At 37.1% G+C, this 24,934-nt stretch overlaps 2 protein-coding genes across 6 annotated transcripts in view; one reads left to right on the top strand and one right to left on the bottom strand.

The window, feature by feature from the left end:
• The window catches only part of TLR3 (toll like receptor 3), a 94,911-nt gene that overhangs the window by 34,350 nt on the left and 35,627 nt on the right, over positions 1-24,934 (bottom strand). Inside the window, exons 1-2 of one of the 2 annotated variants that reach the window (XM_023925084.2) lie at positions 2,499-2,549; positions 1,449-1,503 (exon numbers count right to left, since the gene is read on the bottom strand). The exons of the other annotated variant lie outside the window; for it this stretch is intronic. The gene's annotated coding sequence lies outside the window, so the exon portion shown is untranslated. Of the gene's footprint in view, positions 1-1,448; positions 1,504-2,498; positions 2,550-24,934 lie in introns of those variants that run through there. 2 annotated transcript variants of the gene reach the window in all.
• The window catches only part of SORBS2 (sorbin and SH3 domain containing 2), a 183,735-nt gene continuing 180,370 nt past the window's right edge, over positions 21,570-24,934 (top strand). For 2 of the 4 annotated variants that reach the window (XM_086889030.1, XM_086889037.1), the window contains exon 1: positions 21,570-21,680. The gene's annotated coding sequence lies outside the window, so the exon portion shown is untranslated. The remainder of the gene's footprint in view (positions 21,681-24,934) is intronic. The other 2 variants (XM_086889025.1, XM_086889033.1) reach the window with 1 other exon arrangement.

The raw sequence follows: 24,934 nt of genomic DNA on the forward strand, positions 1-24,934 counted from the left end.
TACTCAACTCAGAAGGGATTATTTTAAACTTCTTTGGTAACAACTTGAAATTCTTAAACTTATTCAATATCATAAAAACCAAAACAGCTACTGAGAAACAACAGAGAGCCTACTTTCTTACCAAAAATAAAGTAAAAATGGTCAGCCTACTTTCTTACCAAAAATAAAGTAAAAATGGTCGCAAAATGTAAGTACAAAAACATCCTGCTTTGAGAAGGGAAGACACCCTTAAAAGATGGCATAAATTTCTAAATTGCCTGAGTTAAAGGTGTTTAAAAGATGCCTTCTGTAATTTATGCTTCATCCTAGCCCCAGGAAAGATGTAAAAGTTTCCGTATTTTTATGCTGGGCCACAAAGAAGGGGTATTTGCTGCAAATCATTGATTGCTATAGGAAGACATCTGGGTGTCTCAGGCACTACACAGTTACACCACTTCTGACCCGTTCACCAAGACAGGATGGCTGATGGCAGCAGTATCTCATAAGCTCATAATTTCATAAGCTCTACTTTGCCATGGTTCCACCTGGGTCACCCATAGACTGCTCTCTTCCTAACAGGCAAGATTCCAAGGCTGGCTTACAGCTTCCTACATCTCAGTGAAAACCTTAAGAGTATAATGTAGGCAACAGATTTTTCACTCAGCTCCTTTTCAGATAAAAAATTCTGCATGATGAAAGCAATCTGTTCCAATTAAAAAAAAAATCCATGTTAAAAAAAACCATTGCAACTCTTCCTACTGACTGCTGTGTCACCAAATATATCTGCAGCCACTGAAGTTGCCTGAGTGTAGGTGTGCTTACAAGCCCACTCTATGAGCAGAATTACCATAGCAATCACAGCTCCCAGAAGCATTACCTTGAGGCATTTAAAGATAAACCTGGTTTGGGTGGAATAAAAATTTAGCACTAAGTGCCAAGATCACAGCAGTCCAGAGTGAACCACACCAGACAGAATCAAGCTTAACACCTCACAGGGCAGTTCTACATTTCAATAAACTGGGTCAGTATCTGCATTTCAGAATCTAGATCTACAAACACAGCATAGCTGAGTAACAGCCCAGCACAGCAATGCTAACAAAATAGTGCTGTTAAGACAAGATAAATTTTAAAATTGCAACAGGTGATGGATCCTTATCTTTACCTGTTCCTGCAGCCAAGCACCAACATCTTAATTATGCCTAAGCATAATTAAAATTATGCTTATAAAATTCTAAATAGCAATAAAAAATAAATTAATGTAAAATAATATCATCTTTTAACTGCTATGACAGCACACGCAATAGCTCTCAAAATCAATAAATCCATACAGTTATGAATTGCAACATTCAGCATGAAGACACTCTATAATAATTCCTCCAGTGCTATTACTCTTGATATGTTTCAGAAGGATAAACCTATAACCTACATCTCAGGTAAACACTCTTTAGGTGTTAGAGTACCCTACTCACTTATCATATTTTCCTCCTTCTCTTCATTTCATCTTTTGCCCGCCACCTCTTTCCTCTACAGCAAACAAAAAAATTTGGACATTATCAGTCACCTTTACCCTGTCTCTGAACACCCCAAGTATAACAGTGTGCTTGGCACAGCCAGCAGTATTTGGAATGAAAGTAGTTTCATACCAATCAAGTTAAATTATAACCCATACTAGCCTCAGTCCAAATTCTAAAAAGACCACCAGAATTAGACAGAAAAACATCAGTGATTTCTGGGAACTGTAGCACACCAGTAGAGCCTTCCAGGCATCACAAGTACATGCAGCTTCAGAGAATCACCCTCCACTGCTTTATCCGTTTAGTTCCATCTGGACTGTGCATTAAGACAACAGCAAACAAAAATCCTTGCTGAATTGAAGTGACTGGAAACAGGTAGGTGCTGAGAGGGGATATGAGCTAACTGGGCACTGGGTAGCTTGTGTCTTTGCTAGACAGTAATAAAGTAGAGAAGGACGGGAAAGAGAAATTACAAATTAAAGTGTCGTAGTCCAAAATAGTGTGTGCTCTAAAGCAGGGAGTCAGAAGAGAATAGTCAGAGTAGAAGCTGAACTATGAGTTGGGCTACAGCAGTTTTCTGTGAACTTGTTTTAAAGTGTGTCTCAAGTCTTTCCCAAGAAAGGTGGTCAGTTTAAGCCTTAAGGGGGCAGCTAAGAAGAGTATCACTAAAAAAGTCCATGGATAGTAGGATAACACATAATTTTAACTTTTTCTAAGGTTGGTTTTTTGCTGTAAATAAACCTAAAATGTGGGGAAGGGAGGTGGGTAGTTAACTAAGAAGGTCATGCACAGAAGTTCAAGTCATCCCTCATGCAGCTTGTCATTGTTGCAGGCACCTGCCACTCACAGGCCATCCCCACTAACTGGAATGGCCTTTTTCCAAGATGGGACTCCCTCAAACATTAATCACTGCACTCATCACACTCTTGAGGCCTACAAGGGCCACACAGCAAATGGAAGTTTCACAAGAGCAGTGGTCATTCTAGGGCAAGGCTTTCTCCTTACCCTGTAGAACATGCCTTTTTGCATAGCTACAAGCCTGCTCTAACAAGATTCACTTTGCTCACAATCACCACAGCAAGCTTTTGCCCACCATGTCTTGCCTCACAATCCCCTGTCACCCCTAGACAAAGCTCCTCCTTCCATATCCCCAGTCCTTTCTCAACACCTTCTGTCACACCTAGTGGTGGCTGCTCTCCAAACAACCACTTTTCACGAGACTGGAGGCCTGCTCCAAACACGAGGCACTCCACTGATGGGTAAGGGCCCCCCCACATAACAGGTCCTCTCTTGGAAGACAAGCCCACCAAAACATGAGGCACTCAGACCATGAATAGCATCAGCGCACCCTCCTGCCACCCCCACCACCTTCACACCATATGGGAGCTACACACATGCATGTGCAAGTCTTTCAGAGGGCTGTCCTTCCCCCAACAACTCACTGCTCACAAGCCCACAAGCTTTCCTCAATCCCTTAGCCTATGGACCCATGCTGCCACAGCATACTTCACCCTGCCACCTTCAAAGGCATCTTCTCCTTCTGGACAAACCCATTCATCTGTTCCCAGCCATCCTCCCCACCCTGATCCCTTTTCCATGGACTGCAAGACCACCCAAATGCTTACACAAGGCCCTTTGCTGGTAAACACCATCTGGTGTGCACCTTGCCTGTGGAATGCATATACCGCTCTGCACCTTTCCTGTGGAAACCCTTCCCGACACCATCCAGTGAGTACTTTCTCCACAAGCCCAAAAATGTGTTTCAGAGGAGATCCTCAGCCTCTGAACACTCCTGCAGCCTGGCTCCTGCTGGTCCCACAGCAGGTGGAAGCTGCTCACAAGTGTGTGTTACTCTGGAACAAGGTAGCACTGTTCACTGGCAGCTCGCTTCTCACAAGAGTGCTAGCCCGCCCAAGAGCTATCCCCTCACTTTGGGAATATCACCATGGGATCTTCCCACCCGTGAAACCCACACAAGCATCTGCCAAGCCTTAAGAAGGCTTCTGCCCACCCCCACAGGACATACCCACCTTGCCTGCACAAGGCCTGCTTTCTCTGTTCCATACTCTTGTTTCTCTAACTCCATGGTTTACTTCAATTGTGAAAGCAATTGTGAGCAACACAGGATTGTTGATTCTATGTGTGCAGTTGCAAAATAGCTGTCATTACAAAAAGCGTGAGAAGTGACACAAATGTTTATTCTTGGCTTTTCTTGGGGTGCTAATGATTAATTCTTAATGTTTCACACTTCCCCCCCTCAGAAATTGTAATACAGGCCTGATAACTAGAGTGGAATGGATAACCTTTGATTACTATTACTAGGTATGATAAAAGCTATTAAAAAAATCAAGTAAAGGCTTGGTTTGAAGATTATTTTAATTCCTAGAAAGGAAGGTTCCCATACTGCTTTGTTTTATATCCTTTTTTTCTCTTGTCAACCTTTCGAAGGTTTCTTTAGCAGTAATGTACCAAAACTGAAGAATTGGTTTCTGTTAGAAAACAGTACTTTTCTAACTTTTCGTAATTTTTAAAAAAGTTTTAATCTAGTAGTTATATGGGGGGCTAAGATTGTGAGACTTAAATATGGAGAAAGAGTGCATACAGATATTATTTGAGATAAAGAGCCACACCAATTTCTATGATCTAACTCTATCCTTTACTTTCTGCAACATGAGAGAAGTGAGTTTCAGTATTTTTAAGGAACAGTTGAACACCTTAAACCCTAGAGAAACTGAATTTCTCAGTGAAAATGTAGTGGATGTTCCTATAGTGTTAAAATAAAAAATCCTGTTATAGTCTACCATAAAGCAGATCATTTGACTTGGCAATATTTGTTCCCTGTGGAAATGAGTCCAACTGTTTGCTGTAATATCTACCCAATGGCACACAAGTTTGGAGCACCAATAGCTATGAAATCTTGTTTTCAAACCAGAAAAGCTCTGGGTCATGGGGCTGGATTGTAGGCATGATTAAAAATCTTGTTCTTCCTGAAAGTTAATTCTGTGGTGTGAATGAGTCAGTCTTGTTTCTGCCCAGTTCCCTTCTGTTTCAAGGTTCTTCAAATTATATGGATGTGTGATTTTTACCTTGCTTCTTTTTTCTTGCACACCTCCCTAATTACATTGCTTATGAGACTGAATAGAGTCGTATTTTTTCTTAAAAGGAGAAAAAATTTATGCATGAAATTTATATGTATACCATACTAAGCTTTTAGTTTGCTCGCCCTGGTAGCTTGTCACCTACTCAACTTTAATATATTTTAGTTGAGCCACTTATTGAGAAACTGTTTTTGTGAAAAACTCACTGAACCTGTGAGTTTTCATTTCAGTACTGAATGGAATTAATGATAGAAGCCTTGAGCTGGCTTGAGAACATGGTCAAGATGTCTTTTCTTTAAAAATACCAACGAAACAAACAAGTGTTTTATGCTTACTACTGAGGAGAAGAACAGCTTCAGTATCTCCCCTAGTCTTTTTCCAAGCCTTTTATTGCTTTCATAATATTGGATTAAGGAAAGCAGAGTCAACTAAAATAACCCTAATTGTATGCTTACCAAAATACAGTAATTCAAATACAAAACCATGTTGCACAGAACATGGCCAGGCTTCACACTAATAAAAACTCAATATAGAAAAAGTCACTGTAATATGTCAAGAAATAGTGAAAATTAGAATAATAATGAAGTTGTCTTCACCCTGAAGAAAGAATCTGTAGATGGATTTTGCTACTGTGAAATAGTTGTATTTTCTGTGGCAAGTATGCTTTAAGAATTACCTGATTAAGAGTGGTAGGGTGATTTTTGGTCTCTGTGCTCCTGAGTTTTTGACTGAAGTTAGAGAACTAACTTGTTTTGCTGTGGCAAGTTGGTGAAAATCCAAACTCTGCTTGGCTCATAAATTAAGACAGAAGTTAGCCACACAGCTGGTCTCAAAGTAACCCCTCTGCCTTGTGCTGCTGGGCACGGCACAAGAATTAGAGTGTAACCCATTTATTATAAAACTCTTGGAGTGGAATATGGGCTGGAGTTATTTGCACAGTTTTATTGGTGGAAGGCTAGAGGCGAGTTTGCTTTTTGTGGAAGCTGTATCAACTTTGGCAGAGGAACAGAACTTGAATTTCTTCAGAGAGTCTTACAACTTTAATATTTTCATTTTTGAGGAAACAGCGAACTGTTTCAGTGAAGATTTTGAAGTGTAATGTATGTGTGAAAATATCGAGCCCACCAAATACTGACTAGATGCCAAAATAAATGATAGTTACAACTGCATTTACTCCAGGAAATGTGAAAGTGACCTTTCAAAAACCAACTGATAAGTGAAAAGACTCTGTAATAGCACTCAGAGTAGGTCTTTTCAGATTTTTCTGCATGTATGTGGTTTAATTGAAGAGTCTCTAGGTCATCTCTGAGACTGCTGTTACAGTGATACTGCTGTAACAAAGTTAGTTAGATGTCTCCTTTGCACTTGTTGGGGAATGTCCTGGAGTTACATTTTCTGGGTGCAATCAGCAGTGAGGCAGCAAGGTTTAAAACTACAGTGGTAAAATATTTTCTCATTAAATGTGATAGGATAAAAAGCTACTTTTAAGTCTTGGAATCTGCCATACTATATGCTGACAGGTAAAGACGAAGAACGGTTTGCAGTCCTGATTGCCTCATGTAGTCCGCTTCTGTTTAACAATGTAACTAAGTAGTTGAAATAATTACAACTTTTATACTGCTTTCATTTATCCCTTTTGAACATCACCTGTCTCCTAGGAACTTCCAATTTAAGAAGAGATAGCAAAATGCATCTGAACTTAAGTTAGGAAATACAGTTCTGAGTAAAAGAAACTGTCTAGTGTCTATTGTACTATAAATGGTATTCCAACACAACTGGACAAAACCTCAACTAATTTTCTGCCAATGTATTATTAACTGGGGAGAAGTGCTATAAGTAGTCTTATCTGCTCTTCCTGTAGTTTCCCATTCTGCTGTTACAGTCTTTGTTAACTCCAGGGCATTTTTATCTAGATTGACCCAAAGCTTCTTAGTGATAAGGGAAAACTGACACAGCAGAAGAGAGGAAGTATCAGGAAGTGTCAGGAAGTATCAGGTCTGGCGCTTCTTCCATCTGAGTTGTGAATTGTGAGGTAAAGATGTTTCTGTTTTTCTATTTACACAGTTTTATTATTGTGTAACATTCTGTTCCAGACTCTTTTCTCCTCTTTCTTTCAGAGACAAGTTTGCAAATGCTTCCAAGACTATGTCAAGTTTGAGGTAGGCAGTGAGGACTGATGCTATTTCTGCCCTGGACAGCTGCTTGCCTTCTGCCTTACAGTACTCAGCTGTGACTAATAGTAAGTGGGGGGATATAATGAACAACTGGAAGCTTGCACAATAATGTTATTCAAAGTAGTGTGTGCCATTGTCAATATAAACTCAAACATATTGAATACTATCATAATAACCTAGCAGCCTTCCAAATTGCCTAGTAGACTCTGAAAGCCCTCCTTATTGAGACTTTGTAAAACCCTGGCATATTATATTAAATAAATGGGTGTTGTGCTCTTAAGCTTTTCTAATGGGGATTAAAATCTTTGTCAGTTTTGCTTTCTACAGTGTAGCTTTACATAGGCCCATATGTTGTACTTGAATGTGCTAAAGAGTCTCGCTGAGACTGGAGAAAATGCCAATCCCCTGAGGATGTGAGCACCTCCTAGGCTTTTTCTTTAATCTCATAGTTGTACTTTTTATTCCTTCTTTGAAGCAGCTGCTGTTTTTTCTGACATATTTCATTTCGACATATAGGATACTAACACTGACTTCTGGTCAAGGCTTTGCATTCCAGCAGTGTTGAAATCTGGCCACTAGTACATCATGTACTTTGAGGTTGGGTCCCGTGGATAATGTACAGAAACGGTGTATTTAGTATCAGAGTGGTAGTTCCACTAGCTATTTACCTTTTTGAATAATAGGTGCTATGAAAACAAATGAGAATTGTTTAGAACTTGCCATTTAAGAACATACACAACTTGGTATTTGGTAGCCTGAGGGTACGGGAGATCGAATTTATTTGTGGGAATGAGTTTGCAAGTGACGGCTACCGCAGAGAAAGGAGGTAACAAATTCTCCATTAGTTGTAAATCTGTCTGTGCTTTCTTGAAGCCCAACTGCCTCTGTCCCTCCTGGCTCTGGGAGTGCCCCAGATCTACAAACAGGGCTTGTTCTATGCGGAATTGAGTTTGCTGTAGGACTAATGCCTCAGATAACAGCAGCATGTCAGTGTCGGTAGCTTTTAGCCTGTTAACACACTAACTGGTATTTTTCAAGTGTCCTTCAAATAGCATACAATATTTTTCAAGGAAAAATAGTAGAATATTGACTCTATTAAGTATTTGTAACATTTACTTGATCAGTGATTGTTTCAACTCAGTAACCTGCTAATTTTTGGCAGATCTTGCTTTCACTGGAAGCAATTGGCTTTTTTAACAGTCAGAGTTTCTAGAATCATATGACACTTGACAGTCTTGCTTTCTGTCTTAAAAATAATTTCTAGTTCATGAAAACATAAACCAAAGTGCACTGCAAAAGTGGTGCAAAGACTGGGGTTAGTGCACATTCATTATTAACGTGACCAATTTGGCAAAGGTAAGTAGCTGATCTTTGTTTTTAATGTTGACATTTTTATTTAATAATGCAAGAAAATGAAATTGTGGCACATGGGGTTTTTTGTTTCTGTAATGCTTTTTTTGTGACTTGAGACATGTTTCCTGTGTTCTTCCAAGATCTGTTATGATTATAGCATTACCTTTACTTCTTCACGCTGCCCTCCAAAATATTGCTTAAAAAAAAGTAAAGCTGCTTTACATGAAACTCTTTAGATTCATTTTCTCTTAGACACATTTAAGAAAAGACACTTTTCTTGTTTAAGAGAACTTGATGAGGAACTCTGGTATAACTTGCCAGAAGACACTTAGAAGTCAGTATCTAAGGTATTTACAAATGGATATATATCTGCCATGCCTAAAAAATACCTGTGCCAAAACTTCTACCATATCTGAAACTGTTTGAAAAACACTTTTAAGTAGAATAATGAAAAATAGAAGTGTACTGAGATTAATATACTAGCTCTTTCTTTGTTAAGGTTGATTGGAGAGCTTTTATGGAAAAAGCTCTTATTTTGTCTTGATGTTTGATCTCTTTAATGAAACTAATGAGCCTAAATTTTCTTCTGGTTCTATAGATGTTGATATTATCTGAGCTATGCATTTTAATTTCACATGATATGCTTGCCTTGGAGTTATGTATTTTGTCACTACTGAAGATTCCATTTCATATTCTCCACTGCAACTTTCTCTACTGAACAGAAATGAAAGTGTATATGTGATCTAACAAACACAGATTTAGAATGCTAATTCTAATCCCCTTTCCTTCTGAGTGCTGATTGAATTTAGTCTTAGTGAATTAAATTGCTGTTAGATATCAGTTCAGTTACTTTTAAATCCTGGTGGATGGTTAGAATGTGCCCAGAAATTGTCAGTGCCCTGCAGCTGGGAAAATGTAGCTGAGCATTTCAATAGGTAATGGTTGACCTAGCACAGCTCTGTTATACATAAAATGCACAAGGAAAACTTCAATTATGTAGATCTCTTTAAATAGTTGGATGTAATCTTTAGCTGAATAAAAGCTTTGTTTAATCTTACAAAGGCCATGAAGTAGACACGTTGATTCCTGATCGCTTTGCATTTTCTGGTGCAGCAGAAATAGTAAAAAATGTCAAAATTATTAGCAAATTGTATATTAAAAATAGGTGTTGGGTCATTTACTTTAAAAAAATAGAGGCATTGAAAGATTTCAAAAAGCCTCAGTCACACTTTCAAAATTTAAAGTTTACAGTGACAGAACTTTAGATGTTAGGTGCTCCAGCTGAATTAAACTGTCTGTGTATCTTGATGTTGGAAATCCTTGAAAATAATTTCCAATCTGGTTGTAAAATGGGATTTAGTTCAATATAGGCATCTAAATTCAGAGAAGTGATTCTGGGAGCCAGTGCTGTTACCCAATCTTCAGTTAACCTTGGGAACTGGGATTTTGTTAGTCTGGGGATTGTCAAGATGGGGGCAGGGAAGGTTAAAAAAGAATATTATATGGCCTTTGTACATACTGAGATAGCATTGTAGCTTTGACAAGTCTCAGCATATTAACACCTATTCATCTCAAAACCCAAACAGGATTCATAAATCTTTTCTCTGCCTGGAAGCTGGTTCTGGTACCTCTCCTCAGAAAGCGTGTTTAACACTAATTCCTGGATGGGTTTCTGAACAGCCTGTTGTATTCCATGGGGAAGGTCGATAAAGGCGCCTTTACAAGACGGCACGGTGCTAAGTGTTTACCTCTTATTGCTAAATAAGTTGTATTTACCAATACAATTTGGTATTGTATTGGTAAATATAGTTCAGGTTGAGGTTTTTCTCCCTCTGATGTGAGCAGGCTCTTAACCATATTTCCCACTTCATTTCTGTATTTAACTAGAAGGCTTTAAGCTAGCTTGGCTGCTTGTTGAAAACTCATTACTCAGCTGAAAAATGTTTCACAGGAAGAAAACTTTGCATTGGTACAGGAGTGGAAGCTTGAGGCAAGACACCCACTCGACTTGTAAGAGGTATCACAGAAGTTTTTATCATAGCAATGGTAGTAAGAACAGTCCCTTAAAAGGCATGTTAACAGCTGTTGCATGTATGAAAACAAGATTGTTAACTTAAATTTGTATTACACACTTTGCACAGGTGACAATAACAGTGTTAAACTGTAAGCATTGAAGGGCTTGGGAGGTTTGGGGTTTTGTTTAAAAGACCACCTGAGAAGTCTGTACCACAATATTAGAGGGTTTCAGTGGTAGAATTCTCATTCTCTCTACATAGATACAATATGCTGATTTTTAGTGGGCTGATACATTGTGCTCATTGGTGAGGATTCACTATGTACTGCAACATCAGGAGAATTATCATCTTCATTCTTAAAAGATCTGGATGAAAGCCTTTCAAGATCAGGAAACATCCTGGTTTTTTGCTCAAAACTGAGACAAGTAGTAGTATATAATGTGCATGCCATTGGTTACATTGTGTTAGTTGTTTCATTTAGTCTTGTAAAATCAAAAATAGATACAAGAATGCTATTCTTACTTAAGTGATGCAATTCATAATACCCTTCTAAGATGGATTAGGTAACCTTATTTAACTCTATCCTTTAGAGGTCTTTAATAACCTTAACATATCTGTCATTCCCATCTGTTTTAATTTAAGGCTGATTATGCTAACATGTTTAAAACTGCAAACCACCTGACCATTCAATATTGTTTTAAGCAGATACAGCTTACAGTATTTTCACAATATAAACACAAAGCTTGTTATTGTGAAGCAATTAATTTTATTAGGCTTGTCCTTGTTTAGTCTACATGTAAGCTTGGAAAGCTATAAACCTTTTTTGAGAAGCTTTTCTTGGTTTGGAATTTCCCCTCCCCCAGGCGAGCTCTGCTAACCTGCTACTGTTCCTGTAACTGTCATTTTTCTGAACGTGTCTCCTGGGAAATAAATGAGCCCAGCTGAAGGTTAAGGTGTGAGCAGTGAGCTCAGCAGCCATCCTGTCAGATGGGCCAGGAGGTAAAGGTTTGATGCTTCCTAACAAGTAACAGATTTGATTGTGGTTCTTCACTGTGCGTGAATGCCACATGTATGTCGTAAACGCCTTATGGGGTAGTAAAGGCTGCCATGCAGGACAGAGGAGAAAGGGCAACACTGGAAGGGTACAGGAATATGCTGTATTATTACCCTGCACATTATCTGGCAAGCAGGCTGCAACCTTTTTTTTGCTGGAGTGTTCTCATTTCAAGGTATTCATATTTTCATTGTAATTGAATATTTCCTTCAAATAAGAAGATTTATTGGGATTGCTGGACTGTTGATGCATTAGGTTAAAAGATGTACTGTAAGAAAGCACTTTTATAATGTAAGCTATCATTTTTTAAAGTGTTTAAGTTGTATGTATTGCTAATTGATCGCCACTGAATATTTTATATCTTGAAATTTAGAATAGGCTGCAAAAGATGGCTAATTACAGAAGCCTTTTCTGCTTCTGTAACTTCGTTTTGTGTGTTGCTGTGAAATAAATAGTACTTAAATACAGTCAGAATTGAAGAGAAACTGCTGCTGGGGTGACAAGGCATATCTTATTGATGATCTCTATGAGTATATTTAAGGAATAGTGAAAGGAGACTGTAACCTGCAGACTAATAACTGAATCAGACCATGGCTACGCAGTGGAAATGGAAGTTTGGTGGAAGTGGGTTGCTTGAAATATGCTCAATGGTACCACTGGCTAGTGACGCAAGTGCTATCATAGTAATGGTGTTAAGAGTTATAATGAAAAGGCTGGTATTAGTATGTTGCATGCTTTTGTTGGTCCCAGGACAATTTAAAAGCCAATTCAATAAGCTGAAGCTAAAGATGTGGAGAAATTTAATGGATCAGAAACTCTACAGGGTGTTTTTTAACTCTGAGTGAATGTCATCTTTTGTCTTCTGTCTATAGCATCTATCTGTCAGCACCGATAGGTGTAGTGTATTGAATAAATACTTCTAAACTGAGGCTGGCATTCCTTGTTAGTATAGTTCTGTTGTTGCAATACTGGCAAGTAGCAACAATTGTATTTAAGTAAGTATTTACAAATAAAATGTGACATATGGTTAATTATGTCGAGTCAGTCCATGTGTGCCACATGTGGGTGGCATGTCTAAGACTAATACAGAAACTGATGGCATGTTCTGAAATTATAGGGACAAATCAGAGTTCTGATCTTTAACTTGCTAGGATTGCATCTTCAAAGCTCATTTATGTTTATATCCTGATATGAAATGCAGGAACAAATTGGTTAACTGATTGTGTCTGTAATTTTCTCAGCTTGAACAAGTTCATATCTTTACCAAAGCACTGGCGCATCTGAAGTGCAGTGGATGCAGGTTATATCTTCTGTTATTGATCAAACACCTTATATGTGAAAAGTTCAGCAATCATTATGATAGATTTTCAGTTCCAGATGCCATAATTACTTTTAAAGGCTCCCAAATTAACTAAAACATACTCTCTAATACAGCTGTACAGTTTCAGATAATGTGTTCTCAGATGAACTGCTAAACACATGCAATTTTATTTATTTCCCTGTCAATACTCTGATCATACATTTTTGTTACCCTGCTTTACTTTAGCTGCCTATCCATTTCCTCATGTTTAAATACTTTGTGCTTTGCACATACTTTGATTTGTGGATTCTCTGCAGAAAAAAACCCCAAACAACAACAAAAAACCCAACAACTTGTCATTATAGTAATTAAAAGGCATGAAGAGTTAGATATAGACAGGAATTCAAATAGCTTATATCTAAGAATTAGATTATCTAGGTAGTGAAACCTGGATGATCAATTCCTTTCCTTCAGACATCTTTAAGTGGAAAGAAGAAAAACAAAGGTCTCAGTGTTTTTTCAGCTGTTCTGGGGCAGTTTGGAGTATTTCTGTTTCATGTATATGAATATAACTATACATATGAGTGTATAAATATATATATATATATATTCAGATAACAGGAAAGCTGGGCAAGTACTCAATGCTTTTTTTGTGCCAAATTAAAAAAGTCATAAATGATTTACACCTCATAAAAGCGGTGCTTGGAGGAAAATTTCTTGGGGTTAAGTAACTTTGAACTTTATATTTATGTGAAAGAAAAGCATTTACTTTAAATATATTTTTAATATTTTTTTTAGTGTTCAACTTTTTCTAAGGATCATGTGCCTTTGGCACTGCAAAAGGGAAAACCTGACCTTAAATAAACATTAAGAAAAGGTGTGCATGTGCGTGAAAACTGATTTCCTGGACTGAATGGGGTAAGGGTGAAGATGAGTTCTTTAAAAGAACAAATGGGAGAAAATAAAAGTACCAGTACCACTTACAAAAGTTAATGCACTTAATTTTTGCAATTGTATTTATCTTCAAATGTTTTTTCTTTGCAAGGGGACAAGGTTCATGGGAAGTTAGCTCCAGAAAAGTTGCAAAGACTAACGGACTAGAGGTGACCTTAGGCACTAAGTTTTACTAGTTTTATCGGGGAGACTCCAAAGCAAATGATTATTTTACAGCCATCTTACGAGTGTGTCTTTCTAGATACAGCTTCTTCAGCTCATAGGATGTTTCAGTGTGATAAATGGGCACCAAAAGGGACTCCTTTTCTACAAGAAGATACAGAACCATAATACTGCAGTCATAGATGGAGAGGAGCACGGGAATATCTTTATTAAATCTCTTATTAAGAGACTGCATTAGAAAAGAAAGTCAAGGCAGCTGTTCCTATTTCATCTGTAAATGCTAAAGATGTTTCTTTATAGTTCTAGTTAATATCAATGCAAATTCAAGGTCCCTCTCTTAATGGCACTTAAAAAATCATTTATGGAGGACCTTCAGGAGTTTCCATTAACAAATAATATAGTTAGACAAGATGGATCTGTAAAATATGTGATGCCATGGATCTGTTACCACACTGCACTTAGGGTGGAAATACTTCACAGGATCATGCTAGAACTAGCCCAGACTAAGTGAACCAAGATGGTATATCTACCACAAAAAAACATGTAATTTGTGTTCTTGAGGGATATTTGTCAATATGGCTAATAAAAGATAAAATTCAGACTTCAGAGCACATCGCACACTAGGTAATCAGTTCTGTAAAGTTAGGCTTTTTAGATTTCCATGTTTTTTACTTGTGTAGGCCTTTAAATTTATTATTACTCATACCTTGATATATATACATCTAAACTGATGTATTAGAGATTAAAATCAGTTTATAATGTCAATTACTTAAAGTAAACTCTACTTAAAACTAGAATACCACCTGAAAGGAGTACTAGAAAGTCACTGTGTAATCAAATTTTAAAAAGCTCATTAAGAATTACCAGATAGTTATTCTGTTCTCTTAATATTTACTGGATTTTAGCTGTTTGAGTAGGCAGCTATTGGACAGACCATTTCTATTAAATGCCTTCGGTGAGAATACACAGTCTTTAAGCAATTTAACTATTACTGGTTAGGAGGGAAAGGTCATTTTTTATATAGAGCAGTGAAGGATGAATTGGCATAATCATCAGTGCCTCAGGGCTATCACAGAAATATGTTTCCTCAGATAAAGTAAAGCCAGTCTTTTATAAAATTTACATTTTAATTCCTTGTGCTTGCTAGACTTAAAAACAGGCAGTGTTTTTTATAGACATATAGGCATTTTGTGTATACTTATTTGGATATTGAACACATGTTCACTTTCTGTAGAAATGTGTTTTCTTGCAAGCCTGATGGGTATGGCATACAAGATATGCCAAGCTGGTTTTATATAAAGGTAATGCTTGCAACTGTGCTATAAAAGCTTGAAAACTGAGCCCTGTGTTTCTCAGCAACAGACATGGGGAAGAAGAGGTTTGAAGCCCTTGCCAGGAAGTCTGTGAAACACACCAAATACTTCATAAAACTATTTGAATAATATTTATATAGACTTAGAGTTCTAGTGCTTCAGGGAGTCCTTTCATAAAATCCTGTTTGCATTTGGCAGCAGTGACACCGTAATGCTGTAGGCATCAAAAGAGCATTTAAATATCAAGGAATTAATCTTCAATATAAGTTTCTAGAATAACTACTAGGAATAATGTAGAAATGTTACTATCACTGTACAGATGAAAACTTAGGTGCATCATGACAATTTAGATGTAATAATCTGAAATCCAGAAAAGCAAAACTGCTTTAGTAATCCATGCAATTGCTGTGTTCTACTTGAGGTAAAACTATGAGTAATCTTGCCAGTATGGGTAAGAAATTTATCTGTGTCAAGGGATTTTAAAAATATTTCTTAATTGTTGGATCACTTTCCTCTGTTGGAGTAGTTAGGTAAAAGTGTATTTGGGAAGACCAGTGAATGAATGGTGTTCCTGATGAATGGCACAGCAGTGCTTTCAATTTTCCCATGTGAAAACTGATGAGTTTATTCTGAGCTATAAGTGATGTTGAGAATGACTCAAGTGTGAAATGAGGTGCTGCCATAACCTGGTGAAAAAGAAAACTGCTGCTTTTACTGGACTTCAATGACTGAGGGGGAAGGTGTGGTGGGGAAGAGGGTGTGTCTTGCCTCTATATACACCTCGCTGCTCTGCAACAAGACAGTTCTTGCTAATCTCCACTAAAATGAGGAAATGTCATTTGAATTAGCTTGCTTTTTTAGCTCACTCTCTTGAAACAACTGAAGTGTGTTTCATTGAAGTAGCCATGACCCTTGCAGTATTGCTGAGAGGAGGTAAAACAGACTGAACCTATACCATATAATATTTTTTATAGTTCATTTCCCATAAAATGAATATAATCGCATCTTGTCAAATTAATGGAAAATGCTTTTATGAATTAAAAATTCATTAGAAATGCTTTTTTAATAACCAGTTCTTTTATTGTTTCTATTTCCCCAGAAGACATTGTTTATTTTTCATTTCTCCAGAAGACATTTTTTCCTTATGGTATGTTCAAAAATAGAAAAATTGTTTGTGTCTGAGGGCTACTACTTACCAGTTGTTGTGAAATACAGGCTGACAAAATTAAGAAGCAATGTCCTGTCTTCTCAGCCATATTGTTGCATATAATGACATCGGAGTGATGCAGTGTGGCATTCATAAATTTGGAGATCATACATATACATTTTATGTAGAGTGCCATAGCTGCATGCAGGCTGTGCACAGGCACTAGAATTTTAAGTCCTTGCCCTTTCATAATGTCAGCATGGCTTTTGGTATAGAGTGTTTCGGCACTTGTAGATCTTGTTTGATGCATTCAGAATAATGATTGCATATCTTCAGTGAAGAATTTGGCTGAGATGCTAGATCAGAAAATAAAGGAAGTAGAATATACTTTGTAGATATACTATGATTTAACTAGAATTTGCTAGTTTTTCTTACAAAATATAATTTAAAACAAATTTATATGGCTGTAGTGCTCAGTTTTTCTGATGGAAGAAGAAATGTATGTTAGCCAGTTACCCTTAACTACCTACTTGGCCATCCTGTGAGATCACATTAGATGACAGGTATAATTAGAATAATGCTGAAGAAGAACAGAGAGCTCACTTCCACCTTCACCACAGAATTTCCTAAAACCATTTAGGATTAAAATTTTACAATGGCCTTTGTTACTTAGAACTGAACACCATAGTCTTTGCTCTAATGCCATTATATTTAGTGCTCTGTACTTGGTTTTAATTCACAGTGTATAAAGGAGAATTTGAGGCCATAGAACTATATAGTTTTACTTAAAATAGGTAACTATTGTATCCTGCAGATGAGTTGATGTAAACACACCCTAAATGTCCTGTAAAACTGATTCGGTTTCCAATTAGCTGTTGCTCTGAGATCTTTTGAACATCCAAAAATTTTACACTTGCCTTTTTAAACTAGAGTAGTTGTAACTCCTTTAATTTTCTATGGTATTTTACCTTAAAAGACTCAACAGAAATAATATTCTGCAGTTTCCCATTAAATGAGAAAGATCATATTGGAAAGCTGAGGCTGAAAATAATTTGCTGCTTTCAATTCATTGTGAATTGATGGATTCAGGTTACTTTAAGTAGCTATGTAATATGTTGCAAAGGTGGAGAGCTAATGAATACACAGAATAGGAGATACTGTGTGCTGAAGTAAACTGATATTCTTGAGCTTCTATTAAACTATTCCCCTGAACAGACCTGAGCTAACATCAGAAATTGTGGGAACTGGCTTGCATTTAGGATTCTGTTTTGGTCTATTCATATTTTGTGAAAAGGGGTGGATTGGGAGAAACTCTTTTATATGCAGTGTAATGGTTTAGTCAGAAGGTATGAAAACATGAATAAAGATTTTCTGAATTGAGATGATTGAGTGAAAATGCACATGTCTTTGAGACTGGTGGTCACAAGCTTCTTCTAGCCTTACGTTAGCATTCAGATGCACTCAGAGAACAGACTTAGCTTCACACAATCTAACACAGAACTAGAAGCACTTAAACAGCATTTAGCTGTGTTTGTGCTAGACCAATGAGTCTTATTGACATCCTTACACTGTGTCCAGTCCCAGAACACCTGACCTCTGAGAACCACTTTATTATGCTCTGGGTATTTCTAATGATATTTTTCTGCATGGCCTTTTTTTAATGCAGCATTCTTAAGGCAAGACATGAAGTTATTTCCATCCAGAGAATAATTCACTTACAGTAAGTCAAATGACATCCTGGCCTGTATCATCGATAGAGTGGCCAACAGAATTACAAAAGGGATCTTTAATGATACTGTATTCCAATTGTACTGACTTTTTTCCATGTATAACTACATATAGAAGTACAGTTGTTATTGTAGCCTGCTGAATTTTTCAAAATGGTGTCGCATAGGAGAAGAGTTGCAGCACAGTAATATCTCTTTAAGCACAGTCTCTGTGCAGAGGGCTTGATAGAAACACAATATCAGTTATATATCAAAGTCATAGAAACTAATTCAAACACTACATAGTTTGGACTGACTACTAGGCTATTCATGGAGCTGGATGAGCAAGGTACTTTCCATGGAAATAACTACTTTTCAGGATTCAGGTTATAATAAATACTCTTTGGGATTCAGGTATGTAATAGCTCTGTAGTTTTTAAAAATCTTTAAATACCTAGTGTCTACTCCTGGCCTGCTGAAGTTGTACATAGAAAGTTTAGTTATACACAATAATTTCAGCATTTAGTATAGGCATCCAGACAGGTGAGCCAGGAGTTCTGTATGTCACTCCATGATTAAAATAAGTCCGAAGCACTGCAGAAACAGTCATATCAATATCAGTTCAGTTTGAGTATCATATTCCTGAGCTGTAAAAAAAGATGTGTGTGAATATTTTTTAGTCAGCCTATATAATCTGAAATAGTGTCACAAACGCAGATGTGGAGTTGGTTTAGTCAGAGATCTGCCTGAAAAGCAGGAAGGGCTTAAAGATTCCATTCAGACTGAACAGCACTTTGAAATGTAGTTTATGCAGAGCACTACATGTGCCATCTGAGCAGCTAAACTTGCATGGTAATGCACGGACTGACATACACTGGTGATGCCACCATTATACAAGAGTACTGTGAACTGGACTGGATGAGAAGGTTCTTCATGTGTGACACTGAGCCTATGAAGGACTCTCTGCACCTGCTGCTCTAGCCACTACTCAAGTCTGCAGAACCTAGCTCCCTTCCTGGAATTTAAATGTGTAGGCACCTGAGAAAATCCTGCCTGCCTGACATGCTTCTTAAAAGGACAGAACTTGCAGAGGCCTGTAGGCAGCCTGCCCAACTGTGGTACTTGTCTTTGTTGTTATTTGAAATAGCTTGGTAGTCTTCAAAATGCATGTCTGCTTAAATCTGACATTTATGTCCTTAATAGAACACAGGGAAACTGCAGAAGATGGTTAGTATGCCCATCTGTTCCAGAAGCATGGCAGGGCTTCAAGACAGTTTTAGCTTAATATGCTGCCTAGGATGTATATTGAAGGGTTAAAGATATCGAGTATCCCTTTCTCAAATAGGAGTATGTCTTAGAAAACAGGTGAATAACTGTGGAGATACTAGTTTTGAGTTAATCTTCTGCTTTTCTTTAAAATCCAATATTAATCAGGTCAAACCCAACTATTTTCCTCCTACTTAGAGTGGGAAATTGAGGTTTACTTGCTGATGACTACTAGAAGTAGTCATTGTAGCTGACTAATAGTCTTTAAATTTGGAGCATGACCAACTTCTAAATACTTTAGGAAGTGAGCCATTTTTTCATGAAAAGAAAGCTTTATAAATGATGTTTCAAAGCCTACTTGTATGAATTCATTGAAATTATTTAAACCAACAGGTAAAACTATGTATGTGTAAAAACAAAGAGTATAAGGCTCAGTTTGCTGTCTCAAGCAGATCTTTGTTTACATGTGATGGATTTTTTTATGAGTCAGATTTCTCTGCAAGGGTGAAATCTTCAGAACTCTTTGGATAGAGAAGTTGAGGCATTGCTTTTTTGTTCTCACTCTATCAACATCACTATAATTTAGAAATTAGCTCTAAAAGTGCTTTTGCCAGGAAGTTTTTTATTAGAATTTATTTTTTATTATTATTTATTAGAATTTTTAATTAGAATTAGGATATCACTGTAGGAAAGCTGTATTTACCATGAGATTTATTGGTGTGAGTCATATGTTAGGAATATTGACTATTTTGTAATTCCATATGTAATAACACCTGGCAAATCTGTTCAGTAGCTTTTTCTTAGCTTAATTCCAGCAATACTAATTATCTGCACATTGCAGCAACCACCTGTTTCCAGGTTTTTGAATAATATGACTGTACTCATTTAAGTGCAATATCACACCTCAGTACGAAAATACAGCACACCCTAATTTCTTCTATAATTAAGTCTTACCTAAGCTTTAACATTTAAAACAGAAGTGGCATCTCTACAGTTGTTTATCTTCACAGCACAAAGGAATAGAACATATGTTGATATAAGTTACAATACTGTAAATCATTACAGAATTTCAGCATCAGGTGTGTCACCAAGAAAGCTGTGATTTATAAGTCAGTCTACACAAAAATACTCTTTCTGTTTTTCTACTTTTCTATTTCAAGGACATGTGTACCTTCATAATTACATGCAAAAGATGAATCTAGTGGAAGCTAACTCAGAATTCTTCAGCACTAATTAGGAGGAATAGGCTTTAAAGAAAGCTGGGATCAATGGCATCATGAGATTTATTTCCCCTGGGTGCACTCTCCCAAATGGCTACTTGATTGTGATGATGATCCTGGAAACGCCCTACTTGAAAAATGTATCTATTAAAGACAGAGTGAGTTTTAATGTTATTAGTAACTTATTTCAGGATCAAGATTGTGTCAGGATTGTGATCATTGTGACATTGATTGTAATGAAAAATACAGCAGAATCTGTGAAAACAAATAGAGACAGTGGCAGCCACCTGTATGGCCTTTCCCCCCTCAGTAAATTTTCATGCAGTGATTTTTCAACATAAGGTAAATTCCTAGTGAAAAGTGAGGAACTTGTCATTTTAACACAAGTTGTCAGGCAAAAGTTGAAAGGCTGCTCCCCAGTTCAAACATTTCCTAATTAGTTGAAATGTTCCCCATTTTTCCAGTATTAACAAAACCCAGAGCACAGTCTGGGGAAGCTGAGAACAATGAACTGAGAAAGAGAGGGAAGGGTCCTTATTTTATTGTAAAACTTTCAATCTTTCAACAAATTTATGATTTCTATTTTGTCTTACATAGCAATGAGTGAACTGGGATCTATAAGTATTTGTAAAATAAAATGTCTCATCAATAGTACATTATTTCAGATATTAACTGATAATGATAACCAAGCTGGTGTCCTTCTCTTGAATCTTCAAATTTATCACCAACCTCAATCTCGTTTTTTGTTGCTTTTTAATGTTTTCATTACTGTGTTCCATCTTTGCTGTCTTCTGTGACCTTGTTCATCCTTGGATGATCTGAATGTTTATGACCCTATCTTGCTTAACAGGGAGCATGTCCTTTATGTCTGTCAGTTTTCTTTGACCTCATCTCAGTAATGTCTAAAATACTTTTTGCTGTATTTTTGCACAGCTCTAATAAAGTGGCTTAAATTGGTTCTGCTGTTGCTAACTCATCTGTAGCTTTTTGTTCCTGCATCAGTGTGCCTTTAGGAGAAAGGTGACTTACCTTTCCTGAAATAAAACTTCTTTGCTTATTATCTGATTGTCCTAAGCTTGATAGAGACCTGTAAAGTATTTTAAGTAGTCTCAGTTCAAAACAAAGGGCTACATTTACATTGCCCTCAAAAAGGACAATTTTTTTTTTTAATACTTCATATGAGCGAAAACAAAGCTCTTCTTTCCCAAAAGAACAATGAACTGTATTTAGACTCACAAAAATAAGAAGAATCCCTAAAGAGTGATAAACTAGAAGCTCTAAAAGGAAAGCTCCCAAGTTACCAGGTTCTCAGCTGTGTGTGGTTAGGACCTTAAAGGTTCATCTGGAACCTTTTCTTCCGGATGAGTAGAATGCAATCTCTCATGCTGTCTGGAGTGACTGGAAATCTGCATTCCACAGCTGCTGGTAAGGACATAAGCAGAGTTCTTTGATCTGAGAAAGTTTATCAAAATCAAAATATTATTGCCAAATATTAAGGTATCTATTTTTTGAGTAAGAAATTATGTTGCAAAATTTGAGCCACTCTAGTTTCATAAAACCTGCTTATAAACAGTTATTTGAAGGGATCCTTGGGTGTCAGTGTGTTGTATTTGTGTACTGGCATTTGTATTTCTGTGAGTTTGTGTGTTGCTTTGTGTAGTACTTACTCTGTAAAGCTTAGTCCTGAGTTGGATAGCTGTTGGACAGCTGCTAGAACCATCTTTATAAATTGGTTCACCACTGGCATAACAGTGGACTTAAACCATGTATTTTTCCTGTGACCTCTTTATCATATGTCTCCTACTATTACTATCTTTTTATAATTTGTCCAGAATTTAATTTCGTGTTGAAAATCATGTCAAATTTTTAATGTAACTCCATTTGCTTCTTTGCAAAAATCAACTTATGACTTTCTACTGAAATTTTGTCTACTTATTCAAATGAGTTTCATTTCAGCACAGCTGGATGCATCTGAAATTAGAACTCAGTTGAATGCTGAAAAGACTTAATGTTTCCCCTGTGTTGCTCTAGGAACTGAGGTTTGTTATTTATAGGGTATTGATGGCTTTACAGGTGAAATGAACTCTCACTATATGGGAAGTGTATTTCTGCCTGCATTATCCCATGTCTTCATTTATTATCCTTGAATAGAAATGTAATATATGCTTATATTATGGTTACATTCTAGATTATGAAGGCTATCTAACAGTTAAGAGTTCATGGCATGTAAAAGGCAGGCTTTACAGTCAAAACGGTCTAAACCAAAGCAATTGTTAGAGCAGCTAGTCCACTTGATTTTTCTGTGTGTGCGTACTTGGGGCTTTTTTTTGTTTGTTTGTTTTGTGGTTGGAGTTTTTATTTTGGAGGTTTTGGGGTTTGTTTGTTTGTTTAGTTTTTTGTTTTTTTAGTCTCCTCCAGCACCACCATGTGATCATTATATTTAATGGTGTAGGTAAGCTTCTGGAGACACTTAACTGAAGCTCTTGCGTTGATGGAAAAATTCAGTGCTTTTTGTCGAATCTTTGAAAACACTTTTATGAAAACATGGATTTCTTTTCTTTTTTTTCATTAATGAAAATGAAATATTCACAATTAGAAAAGTTTTGACATAGATTTTTACATCTCTGTTACTGTAGAATTCAGAGTTATCCAGAGTAGAAATAGAAGAAGCTTTCAGTACCTGTGGGTTTAGAGCACAATTACTTTAACCTGAAGTGTGAAGCTGAAAGGACAATTTTCCAGCTTCAGTTAAATTGTTTGTTTCTTTCATATGCACTAAACTTGGCAGCAGTTCTTATAATCAGTGTGTCAAAGTATGTTCTTGGCTATGTTGACCCAGCTGTGTGCTGTTACAGCTTGTGTGGAAATTGGAAGGGAGAAAATAATCATATCAGCTAGCTTATGGAAACAGTTCATTTCAAGCAAGATGACTAAATTGCAAATGCACAATTCATTGCAAAGTAGATCACAGTTCCCAGTATGGGTATAAGGAACAGTCTTTAAAAAAGGGAAACTGCTGCTGAGGGGCAGAGGTGTTCTCTATTACTACCACTGCTAATTGCCTGAATTTTTCTTCTGAGCAATTAGCTGTTTGTGAAGCATATGGTAAGTGGTTTATTTTCAATATGCTTGAGGAATTGTTTTGCTTAATGAATGAATAAAAAGCTCTGCTCATTTAGGAGTAGTGATTTGGTTAATGAAAGTAACTCCTAAATAAAAACATGTTGAGGAAACAGTCACACCAATCTAGGCCTGTTCACCAAGTGTTGCTGTGTGGATTTGCTACAAAGAGCTTTTGGGAGTCTGGGAGCAAGAACGGATCACCAAGGCTAGTAAGAAAAATTGCCAGGAAGGAAAGAAGTTTCATGTAGAACACTTACTGATTGACCAGACTGGCAGTTTGATGCATTTGCCCTTCCTGTGTTTGAACACTACACCAAGTGAGGAGAGATCTATAAAACAGCTCTGTGACATGGTAGTAGGGTTCCTTCATATTCTAATTCAATAGTGAGGAAACGTTCCTGTAGCATCTCTAAGTAACTTTACAGTGTTTTCTTATGTTAATTTTTATTCTCATGCAGTGAAGTCTGAAAGTCATAGGTCTGACTTAAAAACCCAAGAAAGTGTGTCCTGAGAGGAATCTTAGTCATAGCAGCTTTGTCCTAAGAGTGAAAGTAATCCATCAGGACTTCCTTGCTTTGTATTTTCTACAGCTTTAAGAAAAAACAATGGATCACAGAGAAATTTAACAGCAAAACAGAACTACAAAATGTATATTGTCTCTACCCAGCAGCACCATGAATACTGCCATCCTCCCTTTGCCTTTACCTTTCCCATTTCTGGATGGGATAAACACACAAATCACTATTGTTTAGGTTGGTCTGGTGCAGAATGAGGTGCAGGAAAAGCATCCTGCAATCTTTAGTAGCTGGAGGTTTTTTACAAAATATTAGTTTTTTGGGTGGGTTTTTTTTTTTATTTTGTTCAGTTTAGGTGGGGTATTTTTTTAGTCCAGAAGGTAAATATAGAGTATAATTACAGAATGGCTGGCATTGAAAGGGGTATCTGGAGATCTTCTGGTACAACTTCCCTGCTGTCTGAGCACATACAGCTAATGCAAGTTGCCCAGGACTGTGTTATGATGGGTTTCAAATATTTCCATGACCAAACTCTCCAAGATCTTCCTAGGTAGGTACCTTCAGGTGCTGTGCCAGTACCTGATTACTTCTAGAATGAAGAGTGGAGTTCTTGTCTTATGTTCAAATTGAATTTCCTGTGTTTCAGTTCATGCCCTTTGTCTCTTGCCCTATTTTTTGACACTGTTCAGAACAGCCTGGCTCAGTGTTTGGTTTTACCCCACTGGGGACAAGATCCACTTGGGATAAGATCCCAAACATGAAATTTATCTCCAGGTTGAGTGGTCCCAGCTCACACTCATATGAAAAATGCTTCAGTTCCTTAATCATTTTCCTGGCCCTTTACAGGGCTTCTTCTAGTAAATGAGGAGCTTCTATGCCAATGAGGGACCCAGGACTGGACACAGGATTTCAGATGTGGCCTGACTAGTGCTGAGGGGAAGGTTCCCCTCCCTTATCTTATTGACAGTGCTCTTTCTGCTGCAGTCAAGGATATTGTTGACCTGATTTGCAAAGATGACTTGCTGTTTTGTGTTCATCATG

This window comes from Cyanistes caeruleus, chromosome 5 (assembly GCF_971803275.1).
Source record: "Cyanistes caeruleus chromosome 5, bCyaCae1.hap1.1, whole genome shotgun sequence".
NCBI classification, from domain to species: domain Eukaryota; kingdom Metazoa; phylum Chordata; class Aves; order Passeriformes; family Paridae; genus Cyanistes; species Cyanistes caeruleus.